Genomic DNA, 20,552 nt, shown 5'->3' with positions numbered 1-20,552 from the left:
AAAGGACAAGGGAAAATTTTGCTGGTGATAGATGTGTTCATTTCCTTGAATGTGGAGGGTATTTCATGGAGAATCCTTGATTTCATGGATACATACAAATATATTTTAATCATGCGTAGTTCATTGTGTGTTACTCATACCTGAAAAGGCTATAGAACATCATGAAGTAAGAACACAGTTTGAGACCTTCTGAATGGTTTTGAAAAATTTCTTTTACAGTGAGGTTTTTTGAAACTTTCCCTTTTTAAGATTTATTATAAACCTATAATGTTTATGAGATACAACTAGACCTATAAGACTCAAAGTCACAGATTTAATTATAAAACCCTATAGGAACAGGGACATTTAAGGCTTGCAGTTGCACCTTAGCCTCTATTGCTGTGACCAGAGAGAGATTAAAATGATTGAGCAAATGAATCATTTCATTTTTCACAATCACAAGTGATTGGATATTAGAAATTCGGCTATTCATAACCACAAAGTTAAACTCCTCTAAAATAATCAGTATAATTAAATGACTAGCGAAATTGTAAATGTAGGAAAAACTAAAGATATACTTATATGTGTTCCTGTATATTAAATCATTTGGGAAACCATAGTTTCAGACTAGGAAAAAAATGTCACATACTAAAAATACTAGCTTAGAATAAATCAATGAATTCCTTTGAGAATTAAGGTTTTGAAAGAAGGATAAAATGCCTAAAATTATTGGAATTATCACTTGTCTTTGTTTTTCTTTTTACACCCATTATAAAAGTAGGAAGTGCTGAAAATAAAGTACTTGACATTTTTGAAAAATAGTGAGGTAGACAATCTTATCCTCATTTAGCAGTGAGGATCAGAAAGAATAAAGAACTTGGTCACTAATTGGTAGACCTGAAATTTGAACTTGCTGGCTTAAAATCCTTGATCACTCCTTTTAACATACCTAAAAATTGTGGGCAAAAAGTCTGAGATTTTTTTCAATCCTAAAATGATTTCTAGAGAGGAGAATAATATTCTCAAGAACATGGGACTACTCTTTCTGATTATGCTGTGTTTAAAGGGCATAAATTAGTAGGAAGGTTCAAAGCATTAATTTTAAAATATGCATTATGCAGTTGTAATGATTTTTCTTTACACACTGTGGACTGTTAAAGTGAGAGATAAATGGAACAGTTCATGTTAAGACAGTACATGGACACAGAAAAGAGTGGGCAGAAAGTAATCAGGAGGACTGAGTACACTGCCCAGGGAAATTAAGTGGCCAGTGGAAGTTCAGAAAGTACAAGAGGGAAAAAAGGAGCCATGAAAGGAGGATATGAGAAAGTCAGAAACATTTGCAGGTTTTAAAGGTCACATAGAAGTTAAGTACAATTTTACTGACCAACGATCCACTAGTGACTAAATATAAATTTAAAATCATTTTCTGTAGCTATTGAGAAAAGCAGAAGACTGAGGAGCCAAAAAAAAAAAGTGTATTTCTCATGGTGAGGTGAAACATGTTTAAATAAAGATTATAGGAGCATGAGTGATCAAAGAGATTGATGAGACCAAGGAATACCAAGGGCCTGAGCAGAGGGGAGCTGCAGCACAGCATACATGTGCACTGGCTGCTGACTTCCCTTCTCCCAGACCTTCTACTCCTGGGATGAGAAGCCTACGCAGATACCTACTCAAGAATTGTTTTGTACAGATGAGAAACTGAGGTCAGAGTTGTAACCAAATTAACAGTCTTAGACATTTCTCTTTATCCTTCCATTTTACCATGCTGCCTTTTATTCCCATGCACATTTACTTTATGTTTTGCTGCATTGTAATGGGCCTACATATATAGATGTACACTTTTAAGGAAAGATTGTAAAAGGTACATAACCTTCAGAGAATTGACCCCATCAGTTTGACTTAATAGTTACTATGTTTCTACATACAAAATGTAAGGTGAGCAAAGTGAGAGTGGTTTAGCTTCAGCTTACACCTTTATTATCCCCTATTTCCTGCAAACTTTTCAACTTGGAGAAGTGTTGTAACCCAATTACAGCATTCTGAGAAATCCCAAAATAGAAGATGTTCAAATCAACTACTCGGTGAACAATAGGTGAGAAAATATTAATGCATGTAATAACCCAAATAACATCCTTCTATTTCTACATTGTTAATATTTTCAAGCAGGTTGTATTGTACATCACTGAAAAGCCTTCCAGGAAGTATTCTGAATATAAATTATGAATAAATACATATGCTATCCCAGAAATCAGAGTCCTCATGTCACAGTTTTACTACTCACTCACTCTGTGACATTTGTTTCTTATACACTATTTCTATCATGTTTCATTTAGGAAAATGATACAGACAACTCCTTCTATCCCATCAAATTTTGGCATGTTTCAATCTGGTATGAAAAGACAAATGAATAACTTCTATAGGTTTATACCATCTTGGAAAGTCATTTTCTCACCACCTACTGCCCACATCCTTTCTTAAATTCTATTGCTCCAACTACCTCCCTCTCTACCCCACAACTTTTCAGCAAAAATGAATGTAGCACACTGACTTTTTAAATTTTTTTTTAATTAAACAATTATAATTTTATTGAAGACCCAGTTCCTTCCCATATTTGGTTAATGTGGTTTTGCTAGAGATGCCTTTATCTTTTGGATCCAAGCATGCAAATCTAAATATAACCTCAGCCTGCCAGGCTGTTTATCCCTTCTACTGACCATGAAAGCTAACTCAGGAATGGATGTCACCTATGTTAGTCCATTAATAAGTCTCAGAAAAGTTGCTATATCAATTGAAAGAACAGAGATTGGAGTCTGAATCTAATATGAAGCCAGAAAAGACCCTGAAATATTTAATTTAATGAGTAGTCTAAAAAAATTATTTTGTTCCATTAATCTTGAATTGAGCAAAAATAGAGCAAAGAGCCAGAATTTAATATGGCTAAATTTCATAATATAAAATATAGTTATGTCTCAGGTATGGATTACTGAACTTCTGATGTAAGTTTATAGCAGAGATTATAGTCAGAGAGACTGAAAGCAGTAAAATTAGGTTAAAAGCTATTTTAATAGAAAAATAATAATAAGGATTAATGCAGTGAACGTGGATATGAAGATTTGAGGGTTTGACTATTTTTATACACCTTGAATCACGAGATCCAAATTTGAAGCCCAAAACAGTGTTCAATATACAGTTATTGAGTAGGTAATTCAACATAAAAACACTGATGGGGGTATGATCTGTGGTGAAGATAAAAGGGGAATTTAGCAAATACCTATCTTTATAGTGGAAGCATCTGATAGTAGGAGCACTGTGCAATTTGGGAAAAGAGGAAGAGAGCCCATAACATTTTCCACAGTTACTTAAATCTGTACGTGATACTTCTATCTTCAGGCTTTACTTCAAAATATATCCAGAATCTGAACACTTTTCACTGCCTGAAGCAACTGCTTTAAGTCACCTTACCTATAGCCTTTCTGCACATATTTTACATGCCAAAACATGGACATGTTGCTAAAGCAGTATAGTGCCTGCTTTGCAAGCACCAAGCCCTGAGTTCAAACTCCAGTCCCACAATAAGAAACAAACAAATAAAAAACTTATTGTGAAAAGCATGAACTTCTAACTAAAGGCTTTTCATTTGCTGTAGAAATTCTCTTGGACAGATGAAGGGCAAGCCAGAAATTTACTGTAAGCATTCCTCCATCACTGATTAATAGAAATTTGACAGAAATTTCCCCATTTCATCACTCCTTGGCTGTAATTCCTTGCAACATGTTCAACATCACTCTCCCAGTGGTCTTTGTAGGAACTGAGCATGAAGGTCACTTATTAGATGATGCATGCCCTACTGATTTTCTTTAATAGATGCACAGAAATAGCCAGAAAACTTAGAAATTACAAGAGAACAATTCTAAAAAAGAAAAAGGAATTCAGTGTTTAACATTCATACACACACACACACACAAACACACACACACACACACACAGAAAGAGAGAGAGAGAGAGAGAGACAGAAAGACGACAGTAGTGTACTTGAGGAGGCAGGGTGATTACAGACCTTGATTTTCTATGTTTCATTATCCACAAGCAGATTTCATTATGCAAAGAAGAGTGCTCTAGGAAATAGATTTATGATTCCACTCATGCAGGTAATGTTAGGAAAGACTTGACGCTGCCAGTTTTCTCCTCTGTACCATTTACTAACTAGTACTGATGTTCATCCCAATTGACTTTTTTCCAATACTCTATTTACTTTTAGCTTGTAAAAATTTTAAAACATTGTCAACAGTGAGGTACCAGCTTCCTTTTAAGTTGTGGTTGGGCTTATGAGACTTCCAAAATAATTGGCTCTTGAGTTGTCTACTTCTTTATTTTTGCCTCTGTGAGTCACCTTTAGAGATAAAATTTGTTAATATTCCCAAATTAATAGAGGGATCGCAGACTATCTAAGGTCATAGCAAAACAAGACAGACAACAACTCTTCTCTAGTTGACCTTACTTATTATTTGTTGGAGACAAGCAATATATAATAAGTGGGTTAGAAGGTAAATTACATGGAATGATAAGAGGTCATAAATTCCTTGGAAAATAATTAAGATGCATCAGAGAGACATTGGTAGGTTGAAGGTATTTTATTAGAATTTAAATTATCATCTCTGGAAGCCAGCCCTGAGGTGAGGATTAATGTGCAGATGATTTACCAGAAATAGTGCTAAAAGAAAAATGTCAATAGATTGGAGAAGTAAATAAGAATCAAGAAGAAAGCAAAAGTAAACTTTAAAAGCAAATTTTGGCCTCAAATATACTCAGAGGAACTCTAGAGTATAAATCAGTTTCTAACTCCACAGAAAACAGGTTTTATTGACGAAAAAATTTACAGTTAGTAAAGCAGATATCAAAGAGTAGAGAATTTCATCAGATAAGAATTAAAGAAAAGATTCTGTTATTTAAATACGTCCACAAATACTATGAAAATTCTTCTAATATTGGACACAAATTTCTCTCCTTTTAGGTATAGGCTAGGCTATGTAATTTGCTTGTAATGAATCAAATAAAAAATATGTGCTGTCTGAAATCAGGTCATAACTAACAGCATGGAGATCTTTGTCTTTGTTCTTTATGCATCACTCACTTGAGAGAAGCCAGATTCCACTTCATGGGAATGTCAAACAGCCCCAGAAAGAGGCTCTGAAGTGAAAATTTGGGTCTGCCTGCTGACAGCCATGAGAATAAGTCATCTCAATGTGGCTCCTCTAAGCCTAGTTAAGTTTTCATAATTGCAAAAGTCATGGGGAATCCCAAGCTACAGTTCTTTCTCCATAAAATAACTAATACTATGCATATTTGTAGTTTTATGTCATTGAGTTTTGGAATATTGTTATTCAGAATACATAGTTGATAGGCTGTACAGGTCAGCATACCTACCATACTCTACAAATAGCAAGAGAGCTACTCTGAAATAATAAAGATTAATGTAGTAACAGGAAGACAATTATAATGCCAGATTGTTCTCAATTAAGTATTTTAAAAAAGTTAATCACATCTGCAAAGTCATTTTCCACTCCTGTAACATAGCCATGTGTTGTAAAGGACCTGGATATCTTTGAAGAAGTATTATTCAGACTGCCCTGTTTGTTAATGGTCATTTACACAAGACAGGGCTTGTAAAATTATGCTATGGGATAACTATGTTACTTTTCTTTTGCTATTTTGTTTCTTCTGTAATATCCTGGAAATATACATTATTGAGGTTCACTAGGATCTGATTAGAGAAACAGGCTTTAGCAGACATGTTGCTGATTTTCTTGAAGAAAAAATAACAAAGTGGATATGGTTTCAATGTTCGAGCTTTGTGAATTTTAATTTTATTTCACAGCCAATGACTAAAGTAGCTATTTCAAAGACTACCAATCAGAGGATAGAATGAAATGGTAAAGATTTCTCTATTTATCTTAACAAAATGGTCAAAAGATTCATTACAGAGGATCAGTGTGGAAGGCAGAGGTGATGGGGGCTAAACCCTGGTCATGAAATGTGGGAGAGAAGCCACAGACACAGTGTGACTGTTTAAAGCAATGAGCTGGTATTGTAACAGAGATTATTAAAAAAGATAGGAAGTTACAAAGAGAAAGGTGATGGAGAAATTATGGGAGGAGTTAAAGTAGAGTTACACATATGTATTTGAACAATCATGTGATATCATAAGATAATTTTATAATTTAATAACATTAAAAATATATCATTGGCCTCATAATACAAATTAGAAAGACACAGCCTAGACAAAATTTTATGAATGGAGAAAGGTGCTAAGAAAGGTTGAGAAACATTTACTTAGAGAAAGTTTATGCTTAATCAATTATATACATAAACAAATCATTTGATGAAAATCTTCAAAAATTGATTTCATTTTTCTTCTCTTATTCCTCAATATATTGGGAAAAGTTTTAATGGATGATTTTGGGGCAGTGCTGTGCTTTTAACTCAGGAATTCAAGCTTGCTAGACAAGTACTCTAGTACTTAAGTCACAGTCACAGCCCTTTTTTTCTGTTTATTTTTCAGATAGGGTCCCATGTTGTTGCCCAGGCCAGCCTCTAACTGAGATCCTCCTACCTCCAATTCCCAAATAAGTGAAATTACAGGCATATGCCATCAAACCCAGCTTCATACATACGTATATATGTAGAATATGTGTATATGTGTGTGTGTATATATATATATATATATATATATATATATATATATATATATATATATATAATATAACATGTCTACAGTCTGTAATGATGGAACTGTTTTGAGGGGACTAGGGAAAGGTGGGAGAAGAAAAGAAAATGATAGACAGTTATCTAAATGCATTTTATTTGTGGAAGAAGATGGCATAATGAAACACAATGAAAGCAGTTGATTAATAGGAGTAGATGGGAATAGAAAGTAACCAAGAGGGTTAATCTGAATAAAGTACAATATATTCATGAGTGAAACACAATGGGGAAACCCCTTTAAACAATGAATATGCACTTAAAAATATGAAGAACAAGATTACAAAACAGATCCTTTTAAGGGATTGGTACTAGTAGGAAGAAAAGGGTGAATAGAGAGGGAAAAAGTGGGTGAATATGGTTTATGTATTTTACACACTTCAATGAAAATAGAACAATGAAAGCTGCTTAAGTTGTTTTAACGAGGGGTAGGGAGATGAGGGTGAATGATGGATGGTATGTATCTACCCAAGGTACATTATAAGTATGTATGGAAATGTGACAATGAAATCCTCCTGTGCAACAAATGTGTGCTGATAGAAATGTTTAAAATAACTAAAATAATAAATGTGCATCTTATACAGATGCTCTTCAAATTACAGTGGTGTTATATATACCAATAACCCATTATAAAATGAAAATACTCCAAACTGAAATGTCACTTGTACAGCTAATCTATCCACCATCATAGCTTAGCCCAGCCTGTCTGAAATTGCTTAGAACACTTATATTAGTCTATAGTTGGACAAAATCCTTTAACAGAGACCAAATTTTACAATAACATGTTGGGTATCTCATGTATGAACACAGACTGGCATTTTGTGGACAAGACAGGATGCTGAAACACAAAACAAAATATCCCAACAATGCTGGTGACACATTGTACATTACCTGTAGATACAGGTTCTTGGCACTTGTAAACACCTGAGACCTCAGCTTTGGCTCACTGCCACTGCCCAGAATCATCAGAAAGTGTCTTGCTTGCATACCATTATCCCAGGAAAAGATCAAAATTCAAAATCTGAAGAATAATTTTTATCAAGTTCACATTGCTATCAGACAATCAAAAAATTGAAAAAAAATGTGAACCATTGTTAAGTAGGAGAGCATGTGTTTCTTTATATTTGATTTTGTCATTCCTAAAGCACTTCATTTCTCTTTGTGTAACTAAGTTCTTTCTAACATCATTAATCTGCCTGAAAACTGTCCTTTAATACTTGTTACAGCATAACTATGATAGTAATTAGTGTAATTAGTGTTCTTTGCATTTGTTTTTCTTAAAATTTTTTTTTCATTAGCTTTTTGGAAAATTTTTTCTTGGATATAGCATTCTGGGTTGACAGTATGTTCCTTTTGTTCTTTAAAGGGCTATGTCACTTCTTTCTGTTTAAATAGTTTGTGATTAGAAATCATCTGTATTAAATATTTTTACTTCTCTTATGTGCTTTAGCTTTTTTTTTTTTCCTAGCTGTCTTAAAAATTTATTTTACCCTCGGTTTTGATTGGCATGTTTATGATTGTGATTATGTGGTTCTGTGTGGGGAAGCAGTAATGGTGTTAATGACCAGTAGAAGTGAAATAGTTTAGAAAAGAACCCTTAGGAAAAATAGAAATTAATACAAAGAGGAAAGTAGAACACAATACCATAACATCAGAACAAAATATTCGAGTTATGGAACAATTCATACCAGCATGGCTTGATAATATTTTTTAAAATTTCCTTCTATATTTAATGTGGAAAGATAATGTTTTCCTATCAGCATTTCATAAACAATATACTACAACATTTACAAAGCATTTACATTGTGCTATGCATTATAATTAATCAAGAAAGGATTAAAAGACATGAAGATACACATAGGTTATATGCAAATATTATCCCTTTTTATAAAAAAAGGTTGAATATCCATAGATTTTAGTATTTTCAAAGTATCTTGGAACTAGTGTCCAGCACATTCTTATATCCTTTTGTTGTTGTTGTTGGTACTGGGTTTGAACTTAGGGTCTTGCGCTTACTAGGGAGTCACTCTGCCAGAAACTTTCTGCCCAGCACATTCTGAGGGGTGACCATTTATTCTGTTTGTATTTTTGGATCTGTGGTTGGGTAATCTTGCATTATTTGTGGAAAATTTCTATACACTAAATCTTAAATATGCACTTTGCCATTCTCACAGGTTTATTCTTCTAGCATTCCAACTGAACATGCATTAGATAATTTCTTATTGTCCCACAACTCTTACATTTTTGTTCTGGTGTTTTGTTTCATTTTCATTTCACTTTCCACTTTTCGCTTTGTATTTCAATAATTTCTATTTCTTCAGAATTCTTTTCTCACCTATTTCAACTTTGCTAGTCTCCTCAAGTCAACTCTTTATCTCTTCTATTGCTTCTCGGCCTTTTGGCTAAGATCAAGTGTAGTATCTCTTCTAACACATATTTAATTTTTGCAAATCCATTAGGATCACATAATTTTCTGTACGCCATTGAAATTATCCTTCTTTTTTGGAAGGACACATTTTACTGGATCCTTTTATATATTCATCATAGCTAATTCTCATACTTTGCTGCATAATTCCAACATGCTTTGCAGTTCTCAGTCTGGCTCAGTTTATTGTTTACTTTGAGAAAAAAAAAATTTTAGTGTTTCAAACACATAACTTGCAAATGACCTGGCACACAATAAACAAGTATTTTTGTTTGTCTCATTAAATGATAATTTTGAAAAGAAGTTATATCAGAATGAAACATGAATTGATAAAATTGCAATCTGCCATTTTTACCCTTTTGATGGTTAAAATCAACACAAGGACAAATTATTTGTAATATCTACATAGGAACATAAAGTTTTTATTGTAATTTTCTAAGGATGTTCAGGTTATTGTATGTCTTTTAAAGGGATACTCATGGGGGCAGGGGGGAGAAATGACCCAAACAATGTATGCACATGTGAATAAATGAATAAAATAAATAAAAAAGGGATACTCATATACAACTTAATTATGTCATCCTTTTTAACACAATGGGAAAGAGAAAGTAACTACATTTTCTCTCTCAAACTAATGAAATGATTAGTTTACACATTTAGTAAAGTCTAATAATTCTAAGTTCAAAATGAAGCAGAGAATAATATCAAAATAGATTTCCTTTGTTTATAACGATGGCATAAACAAACACACTGATTAATTGGAGATAGGGGGAAGGGCAAGTAAGAGTAACAGAGGGCTTAGTAAAGACATTTGTGGGTGAAATATCAGAGTGAAACCACTTGGAACATGAAATACACTTTTGACAAATGAAAAACTGGAATGCAAAACAGATCCTGCTGGGAGGGTAGGACTAATGGGAGGGAGAGGGTAAATGGAGAGGGTGCAAGAGGGGAATGAAGTTGATATACTTCATATACTTGTATGAAAATAAAACAATGAAACTTGGTGATTTTTTAAAAATAGAGGTGAGAGGGTGAAGGGAGCAAGATGGAGGGGATGAATCTAAACAAATTACATTGTAAACATATATGGAAATGTGACAATGAAACCCCCCTGTATAACTAATATATACTAACAAAATTCTTTTTTAAAAAAGTTATCACAATGGGAAGGCTGATGGAGCTCAACAGTCCCACTCAAAATATTTGCAATTCCTAGGGAAAATATGTACATTTACATATATACATATGTATTTATGTCATTTTGCAAGCTGAATATTCAAAAGTTACACGTTAAGCTATGTCCTTGTTCTGGCTAAATTCTCACCAATAGCCTTGGAGCTTGCTCTCTGGAAATCACCTTTATAGTCAAATGCATTTCTGAGGTAAAACGTACAGCCTCCAGCTTGAGTAGGCAGGCTAGATGCCTGAACTGGCCCTAAAACTGCTGAAATGTGCTGAGACTGACAGAAAGAAAGATCATCTGACCTGATAAAGTTTTCTATGGCAATATGACAGGAAGGTTTCTAACAAACACACTTAATTTTCCCAACTTGGCATTTCCAGGCAATTTTGATTACGTACCCAAAGCACAAAAGATGAACGTGCAGACATGAGATGTTTTAATGGGACAGTCTCCTAGAAGTGGCAAACATCATTTCTGCTGACTTCACATGAGCTTATGTTCAGTCACACGGCTATAGTTGACATATGGAAGGCTGGAAGATGTAATTTTTCTATGTTCCAGACAAAAGCTAAAATACATTTTGGTGAAGCTAAAATTCAAATTAATCTCTGAGACTTTATGTCTTTATGACCATTAAATACCCCTTTTCCTATTATTATGTTTCTTTAATATGATTAAAGAAATCATACTAATTCCTTCCCCAACAAGATAGCATAACTCATACCTTTTAGTTCCGATTTTGAGATCTGCACATGACATGTAGTCTTCACTATTAGACATAGTTGTATCTGCATTCTTTTCTAACCTATGAAAGAAAAAGTAATTCTGTCACCTTCTGCACACACACATTCACACACACATCACATATGTGTATGTGGAATTAGAAGATAGACCTACATAGTATAGCATCCATAAATCCTCATACAAAATTACAGAGAAAGAGAGACAGAAGGGAGAAGCAAGGAAGGCAGGAAGGGAAGGAGGGAGGGAGGGAAAGAGATACTTCAATGATTCAGAGCAATAATACCTGGCTTACTTATGAAGCCTTTCATTGGAAGCATAGGCTGTAAACCCTAGTTATGCTTCATGTTGGAATTTCATTTTCTGTTGTTCACTGTAATTCTAGACTCTCCTTTCTGTGCAAGAAATCAACATTTATCTGTTTACATCACTCTTGCTAATGTCCCACCTGGACTAGTCCACAGTTAATGTTGAAGAACACTGCACAAGGAAATGCCAGGATGGTTCATTAAAAGTCACTGATGTGTCACAACTCCTCTCTTCAATTAGCTCATAGTGTGAGATGAGGAGAACTAGTTGAAAGGCAGGGTTAGAAGGTCCCATGTTTTGGGCCCATCATACTCTTTAAAGTACTTGAATACTTGATATTGCACTAACAAAGCAGGATTTGAGGAAGGATAGTGAATCATATTGATGGGTAGTTTCATGACAGAGCTTCTGTTTTCATGTATAAGAGTAATCTTTGCTACTTGTATTCTTTCTTCTGAAGACATATGGTATCATCACAAAAAGACCTCATGTAGAATCATTCTGCATCTTTTTTGGAGAAACCCAAAATACATGACATTACTTTGTTTCAGCATTCATTCAGTCATAAGGGTCTCAGTTTTAAATTAGGATGCTATACATCTTATCACTTCATCCCAATATTAAATGTCTGTTTCTGTCAGATTTTGTGTTTAATTTTAGAAATTGGTGAATAAACTCTTAAAAATAAGATCTTCAAAGAGACATCGAGGCTTATCAATTTCAAACTCCTCATTCTATACAAAGATAATTAAGACCAGAGAGATTAAATGATTTCCCAGTGTTACCTAATTAATGACAGAACTTCCAATTTCAGCTCTCTTTCCAGGAAAGTTATTATCCAATGCAATACGTTCATTTGTCTCTTTTATTTCAGACTATGCCTTCCTCCCAAACTTTTCTGTCATGAAAAAGGAACAGCTTTGTCAGCAAGGCAACATCCCTTTACATCAAGTTGGGAAGAGCACAGTTTTAATATTAAGTAGTGGCACAGTGCTAGAAATTCATTATGGCAGTCTTTGTCCTATGTTTTTACACAGAGTACAACTATCATGGTTTGACAGCTGAGGAAATACTTTACTTTTAAGATAGATTTTGATAACCTGTGGACTTCCAACACTTTCATAATGATAATTTTGCAAACTGTGCATGCAATAAGAAGTTATTCAAGGCATTATTCATAATAGAGTACAACTAATCAACTGCATCTGAATGCTTATTTAACTGGTTTTTTTCTTTGCATGTCTAAATAAAGTTGTTTGTGAGAAAGTGAGTGGTTGACTTTGCCTAATAACATTTAGTTCTTGGATTCTGTAAGTTTCCTTGTATTATAACTAAACACAAATCTGAATTAATCCAAATATATAAAAAATAACTGTGCACTTTCAAGAAAATTCATTAAAATGTAATATAAGTCCTTTTTTTTTTTTTACTATTTTTCACTTAAAAAACCTATATTCTGGAAATTGATGTAGTTATATTCTTATTACTATTAAGAGTTATGAGGGCTGGAGATGGTGTTATGTGCCTGTAATAGAGCTACTCAGGAGGCACTGGTAGGAGGATCATTATCTATGGCCAGTACATACAAAAGTTTAAAGCCTTACCTGAAAATCAAACTAAAAGCAAAAGGACTTGAGTCATGGCTCACGTGGTAGAGCACTTGCCTAGCAAGTTCACACCCTGAGTTCAATTCCCAGTACAACTAAAATCAAACAAACAAACAAAAAGTTGTGAATACAAACACTTGACAAGACAGTTTTTGCTTACAGACTCATGAGTTGTTTGCCCAGCCCCACAGGAGCAGAGTAAGAAGTGTTGCTTGACCTAAATCTCAAAGAATGTGAACAAAAATAAAAGGGATGATGAAGTCAGAAATATGTTTTCTTAGATTTTTCAATTATTTTAGATAAATTGCTACATCCTACAAAAAAACACTCCATAATTACCTAACTACACCCACATACTTTATTCATTTCTAAAGATGACAATTTTATGCTATAATCTAAAGCCACTCCTCTCCTTGAACACTATATTCATTCAGTACTCAAGGAGCATGTGCAAGCAATTTTCTTTTTTATAAATTACCACTGCTCAGTCTGCCTACAGGTCATATTCATTGGTATTCAAAGATTGTTCTTACTTCTCTCATGTTAAAAAAAATTAAACTCTAATTTCCAAAAAGCTATCATTCCACATTCTTAATGTCATTTGGAAAAAAAACTTTATAGAGTTGTCTAGACTTTGTGACCAATCTGTTTTAATTACTTATACCATTTAAAATTAAAAAGTGCACTAAGATTCCACCTCATCCCTGTTAGAATAGCCATCAACAAAAATACCACCAACAGCATGTGTTGGCAAGGATTTGGGGGAAAAGGAACCCTTGTACACGGCTAGTGGGAATGCAAGCTGGTGCAACCACTCTGGAAAAAAATTTGGAGACTTCTTAAAAATCTAAAACTAGATTTGCCATATGATCCAGCAATCCCACTCCTGGGGATATACCCAAAGGAATGTGACACAGGTTACTCCAAAAGTACCTGCACACCCACGTTTATTGCAGTGCTATTCACAATAGCCAAGTTTTGGTAACAGCCATGATGCCCCATTACTTACGAATGGATTAAGAAAATGTGGTATTTATACACAATGGAATTTTACTCAGCCATGATGAAAATTGGAATCATATCATTTGCAAGGAAATGAATTGAACTGGAGAACATCATTCTGAGTGAGGTTAGCCAGACTCAGAAGACCCCAAATCATATGTTCTCCTTCATATGTGGTCTTTAGAGCTAGGGAAAATACAGCAATGTTGTAGGACTTGGGTTACATGACAAACAGAGAACATATACGGGAGGTATGGGGTTAGATAGAAAACCCAAAACATGAAAGCATTTGATGTCCCCCCTCCAGAGGAATTAATACAGAAACCTTAAAGTGACAGAGGTCAATATGAGAAAGGGATCGGGAACCAGTGTAAAGATCAGTTAGAGATAAATCAACCTGGGTTGTAACACATTTGTACATGAAAGCAATGCTAGGAATCTCTCCGTATAGCTGTCCTTATCTCAACTAGCAAAAATACTATGTCTTTCTTATTATTGCTTATTTCTACTCTTCAATGGAACTGCCTGGAAGGGAGGGAGGAGGAGGAAAGGGGTTGCAGGTAGGGGAAGGATAAATGACCCAAACAATGTATGCACATGTGAATAAATGAATAATAAAAAGCATAAAATAAAGTGGTGTAATTTACTCCACTTTTACACCAGTTAAAGTTTCTTCCCCCCAAAAAATGTTCGAGTCAAGATTATCAGTGACCTCCATAATGCTAAAACAGATGGTCAATTTTTTGTACTCCTCTAACTTGACCTATGGGAAATATTTTTTTCTGTCTCTGTTTGTTACCTTGAAATATTTTTTCATTTATCTATTTATTTAATCTTACTCATTTTATATCCAATTGTTATATTAAAGGACTATTCTTTAATTTACCTTCATTTACTCTTTGTTGGTATCATGTTTCATGTATTTGGATATCAACTATCCAAACTTTTATTTCTTAATAATATCTCTCTTCTGAAATCCAAACCTAAATACTCAAATGCTTACTTGCTTTGTCTGTTACTATGACTAATACACATCTCAAGTTCAATATAACCAGAATTAAAACAATCACGTCCTGCAACCTCCACTATCTCCATAATGTCGACTCCATTCTTCCAGCTCCTTAGACCAAAGGTTTTTTGCATGATCATATGATTTTTTAAATTTCATTTGACACATATTTGCTATGTGAAGTAATGGGGTGTGGGGAAGAGATTGCGAGAAGCCTAGGAAAATTCAGCAGAGCTGCTTTTCCTATGCTATTTATGTTCAGAGAGGTAGGAACTGCAGGTTTCTCTTGTTGCAATGTCACTCCCCTCCCTGGGAACTCTTGCTTCACCTCCTTGTTTACCACTGGATATAAAAGACTTGCTGACAGAGCTGAACTAAATGAAATAGAAACCAAAAAATTCATACAAAGAATCAATGAAACAAAAAGTTGGTTCTTTGGAAAAACAAACAAGATCGACAGACCCCTGGCAAACTTGACTAAAATGAGAAGAGAAAATACCCAAATTAATAGAATCAGGAATGCAAAAGGGGAGATAACAACAAATACCATGGAAGTCCAGGAAATCATCTTTGAGAACCCATACTCAAATAAATTTGAAAATCTTAAAGAAATGGACAGATTTCTAGATACATATGATCATCCAAAACTGAATCAAGAGGATATTAATCACGTGAATAGATCTATAACACAAAATGAAATTGAAGCAGCAATCAAGAATCTCCCCAAAAGGAAAAATCCAGGACCTGATGGATTCTCTGCTGAATTCTATCAGACCTTTAAAGAAGAACTGATACCAACCCTCTTTAAACTGTTCCATGAAATGGAAAGGAAAGGAAAACTGCCTAACCCATTTTATGAAGCCAGTATTACACTTATCCCCAAACCAGGCAAAGACACCTCCAAAAACAAGAACTATAGGCTAATCTCCTTAAAAACCACTGATGCAAAAACCTCAATAAAATAATGGCAAACCAAATTCAACAACACATCAAAAAGATTATTCACCATGACCAAGTAGGCTTCATCCCAGGAATGCAGGGGTGGTTCAACATAAGAAAATCAATAAACATAATGAACCACATTAACAGAAGCAAAGACAAAAACCATTTGATCATCTCAATAGATGCAGAAAAAGCTTTTGTTAAGATATGACACCATTTCAGGATAAAAGCTCTAAGAAAACTAGGAATAGAAGGAAAGTACCTCAACATTATAAAAGCTATATATAACAAACCTACAGCCAGCATTATACTTAACAGAGAAAAACTGAAATCATTCTCTCTAAAATCAGGAATGAGACAAGTATGCCCACTATCTCCACTCCTATTCAACATAGTATTGGAATTCCTAGCCAGAGCAATTAGGCAAGAAGAAGGAATAAAAGGAATACAAATAGGTAAAGAAACTGTCAAAATATCCCTATTTGCAGATGACATGATCCTATACCTTAAAGACCCAAAAAACTCTACTCAAAAGCTCCTAGACATCATCAATAGCTATAGCAAGGTAGCAGGATATAAAATCAACATAGAAAAGTCATTAGCATTTCTATACACTTATAATGAACAAACTGAGAAAGAATATATGAAAACAATTCCATTTACAATAGCCTCAAAAAAAAAATCAAATTCCTAGGTGCAAACCTAACAAAGGATGTGAATGACCTCTATAAGGAAAACTATAAACTTCTGAAGAAAGAGATTGAGGAGGACTATAGAAAGTGGAGAGATCTCCCATGCTCTTGGATTGGTAGAATCAACATAGTAAAAATATCTATACTCCCAAAACTAATCTACATGTTTAATGCAATTCCCATCAAAATTCCAATGATATTCATTAAAGACATTGAAAAATCTACCGTTAAATTTATATGGAAACACAACATTGCACGAATAGCCAAGGCAATAGTCAAAAGGTCAATGCTGGAGGTATCATGATATTCGACTTCAAACTATATTACAAAGCAATAACAATAAAAACAGCATGGTACTGGCACAAAAACAGACATGAAGACCAGTGGAACAGAATAGAGGACCCAGATATGAAGCCACACAACTATAACCAACTTGTCTTTGACAAAGACGCTAAAAATATACGATGGAGAAATAGCAGCCTCTTCAACAAAAACTGCTGGGAAAACTGGTTAGCAGTGTGCAAAAAACTGAAACTAGATCCATGTATATCACCCTATACCAATATTAACTCAAAATGGATCAAAGATCTTAATATCAGACCCCAAAATCTAAAACTAATACAGGAAAGCGTAGGAAATACTCTGGAATTAGCAGGTATAGGTAAGAACTTTCTCAATGGAATCCCAGCAGCACAGCAACTAAGAGATAACATAGATAAATGGGACTACATAAAACTAAAAAGCTTCTGTTCAACAAAAGAAATGGTCTCTAAACTAAAGAGACCACCCACAGAGTGGGAGAAAATATTTGCCAGCTACACATCAGACAAAGGACTGATAACCAGAATATATAGGGAACTTAAAAAATGAAATTCTCCCAAAATTAATGAACCAATAAAGAAATGGGCAAGTGAACTAAACAAATTTCTGAAAAGAAGAAATTCAAATGGTCAAAAAACACATGACAAAATGCTCACCATCTCTAGCAATAAAGGAAATGCAAATTAAAACCACACTAAGATTCCACCTCATCCCTGTTAGAATAGCCATCATTAGCAACACCACTAACAACAGGTGTTGGCAAGGATGTGGGAAAAAGGAACCTTATTACACTGCTGGTGGGAATGCAAACTGGTGCAACCACTTTGGAAAAAATTTGGAGGCTACTTAAAAAGCTAAACATTGATCTACCATATGACCCAGCAATACCACTCTTGGGGATGTACCCAAAAGACTGTGACACAGGTTACTCCAGAGGCACCTGCACATCCATGTTTATTGCGGCACTATTCACAATAGCCAAGCTATAGAAACAGCCAAGATGCCCCACTACTGATGAATGGATTAAGAAAATAATTCCATTATTTATACATAATGGAATTTTATGCAGACATGAAGAATGAAATTTCATCATTCACTGGTAAATGGATGGAATTGGAGAACATCATTCTGAGTGAGGTTAGCCTGGCCCAAAAGACCAAATATCGTATGTTCTCCCTCATATGCTAACAATAGACCATGGGCAAACACAACAAGGGGATTGGACTTTGATCACATGATAAGGTGAGAGCACACAAGGGAGATATGAGGACAGTTAAGACACCTAAAAAAACAGATAGCATTTGTTGCCCTCAATGCAGAGAAACTAAAGCAGATACTTTAAAGCAACTGAGGCGAATAGAAGAAGGGGACCAGGAACTAGAGAAAAGGTTAGATCAGGAAGAATTAACCTAGAAGGTAACACACATGCTCAGGAAATCAATGTGAGTCAATGCCCTGTATAGCTATCCTTATCTCAACTAGCAAAAACCCTTGTTCCTTCATATTATTGCTTATACACTCTCTAAAACAAAATTAGAGATAAGGGCAAAATAGTTTCTGCCAGGTAGTGAAGGGGTGCAGGGAGGAGGGAGAAATGACCCAAACATTGTATACACATATGAATAAAAAAAAAAAAAAGACTTGCTGAAGGAGGATGGGGGATTTTTATTGACTGGCTGTGGGCTGCTTGTGAGGCTGCTGCAGATGTGACTGAGTTATGCTAGTTATTAAAGGGAACATGGGACAGTGCAGTCTAAGACAGCAGACTTTTAAGAGTTATGCTAATGTAGTTTTTAGATGTGGATGCTGTTGTCTGTCTGCAAGCCTGAGCACCAAGACTTTAAGAGAGAACATGAGATAGTGCAAGTCTGAGGGCAAAGACTTTAAGAGAGATTATGCTAAATAAAAGCTAAGAAAAAACATAAAAAACAGAGTGAGTATAAGGAAAGAGATTTTAAAGAATAGAAAAGAAGATAAGTTTTAAAGAATAGTAAAGAAGCAAGGCCTTAAAGAATAAGAGAGTGTTTCCTGCTCCTTCCTGTAGTAACTTCAGAGTTTCAGGTCTGATATTTAGGTCCTTGATCCATTTTGAGTTGATACTACTACAGGGTGATAGACATGGATCTAGTTTCAGTTTCTTGCAGACAAGAACCACTTTTCCCAGCTACATTTGTTGAAGAGGCTGTCTTTTCTACATTGTATGTTTTTGGCACTTTTCTCAAAAATAAGGTGGGCATAGTTGTGTGGATTCACATCTGGATCTTCTATTCTGTTGCACTGGTCTTCATGTCTGTTTTTGTGCCAGTACCATGCTGTTTTTATTGCTATTTCTTTGTAACATAGTTTGAAGTCAGGTATTGTCATACCTCCAGCATTGCTTTTTTTGCTGAGTATTGCTTTGGCTATTCACGGTCTCTTGTGTTTCCAAATGAACATTAGAGTAGATTTTTCAATCTCTGATGAAAGTCATTGAGATTTTGATGGGAATTGCATTAAACATGCAGATTGCTTTCAGTAGTATAGCCATTTTTACTATGTTGATTCTACCGATCCATGAGCACAGGAGATCTTTCCATCTTCTGTAGTCTTCCTTGATCTCTTTCTTCAGGAGTTTGTAATTCTCCTTGTAGAGATCATTCACATCCTTTGTTAAATTTACTCCAAGGGAACTAATAAGTATAGGCAAGAACCTCCTCAACAGAACCCCAGCAGCCCAGCAACTAAGAGAAAGGATGGACAAATGGGACTTCATAAAATTAAAAAACTTCTGCACAACAAAAGAAATGGTCTCTAAACTGAACAGCCCACCCACAGAGTGGGAGAAAATATGCTACAGCTATACATCAGACAAGGGACTGATAACCAGAATATACAGAGAACTTAAGGAACTAAACTCTCCTAAAATCAATGAACCAATTAAAAAATGGGCAACTGAACTTAAAAGAACTTTCTCAAATGGCAAAAAAGTACATGAAAAAATGTTCACCATCTCTATCCATAAAGGAAATGCAAATCAAAACCACACTAAGATTCCACCCCCCCCCGTTAGAAGAGCCGTCATCAAAAACACCACCAACAACATGTGTTGGTGAGGATGTGGAGAAAAAGGGACCCTAATCCACTGTTGTTGCAAGCTGGTGCAACCACTTGGAAAGAAATCTGGAGACTTCTTAAAAATCTAAACATAGACTTGCCATATGATCCAGCAATCCCACTACTCTGGATATACCCAAAGTAATGCGACACAGGTTACTCCAGAGGCACCTGCACACCCATGTTGATTGCAGCGCTATTCACAATAGCCAAGTCATGGAAACAACCAAGATGCCCCACTACTGTTAGTGTTACAGAAAATATAAACAAATACGAAGAAGAAAATAAGTGTCCCAAAAATTCCACACATTAACACAACCACTGTTAATGCTTTTGTATAATTCTTTATAGTACTTTCTGCAAGCCTGGATTCATGTTCAAAGGACATATTTCTATATAGACATACCATGTGCATTTCTACATATATACTTGAGTCATACCTTGATCTTGTATCACTCTATCTATATAGAGGGCTGTAGAT

The 20,552-nt window shown here is 34.8% G+C and overlaps 1 pseudogene; it reads left to right on the top strand.

Moving 5' to 3' along the window:
* Positions 1-9,126: 9,126 nt before the first annotated feature.
* Positions 9,127-9,270, top strand: LOC141415806 (U2 spliceosomal RNA; annotated as a pseudogene).
* Positions 9,271-20,552: the final 11,282 nt, after the last annotated feature.

Source organism: Castor canadensis, chromosome 1 (assembly GCF_047511655.1).
Source record: "Castor canadensis chromosome 1, mCasCan1.hap1v2, whole genome shotgun sequence".
Taxonomy (NCBI): domain Eukaryota; kingdom Metazoa; phylum Chordata; class Mammalia; order Rodentia; family Castoridae; genus Castor; species Castor canadensis.
Note: the sequence above shows the minus strand (reverse complement) of the source record. Positions and strands in the feature narration are given on the sequence as shown.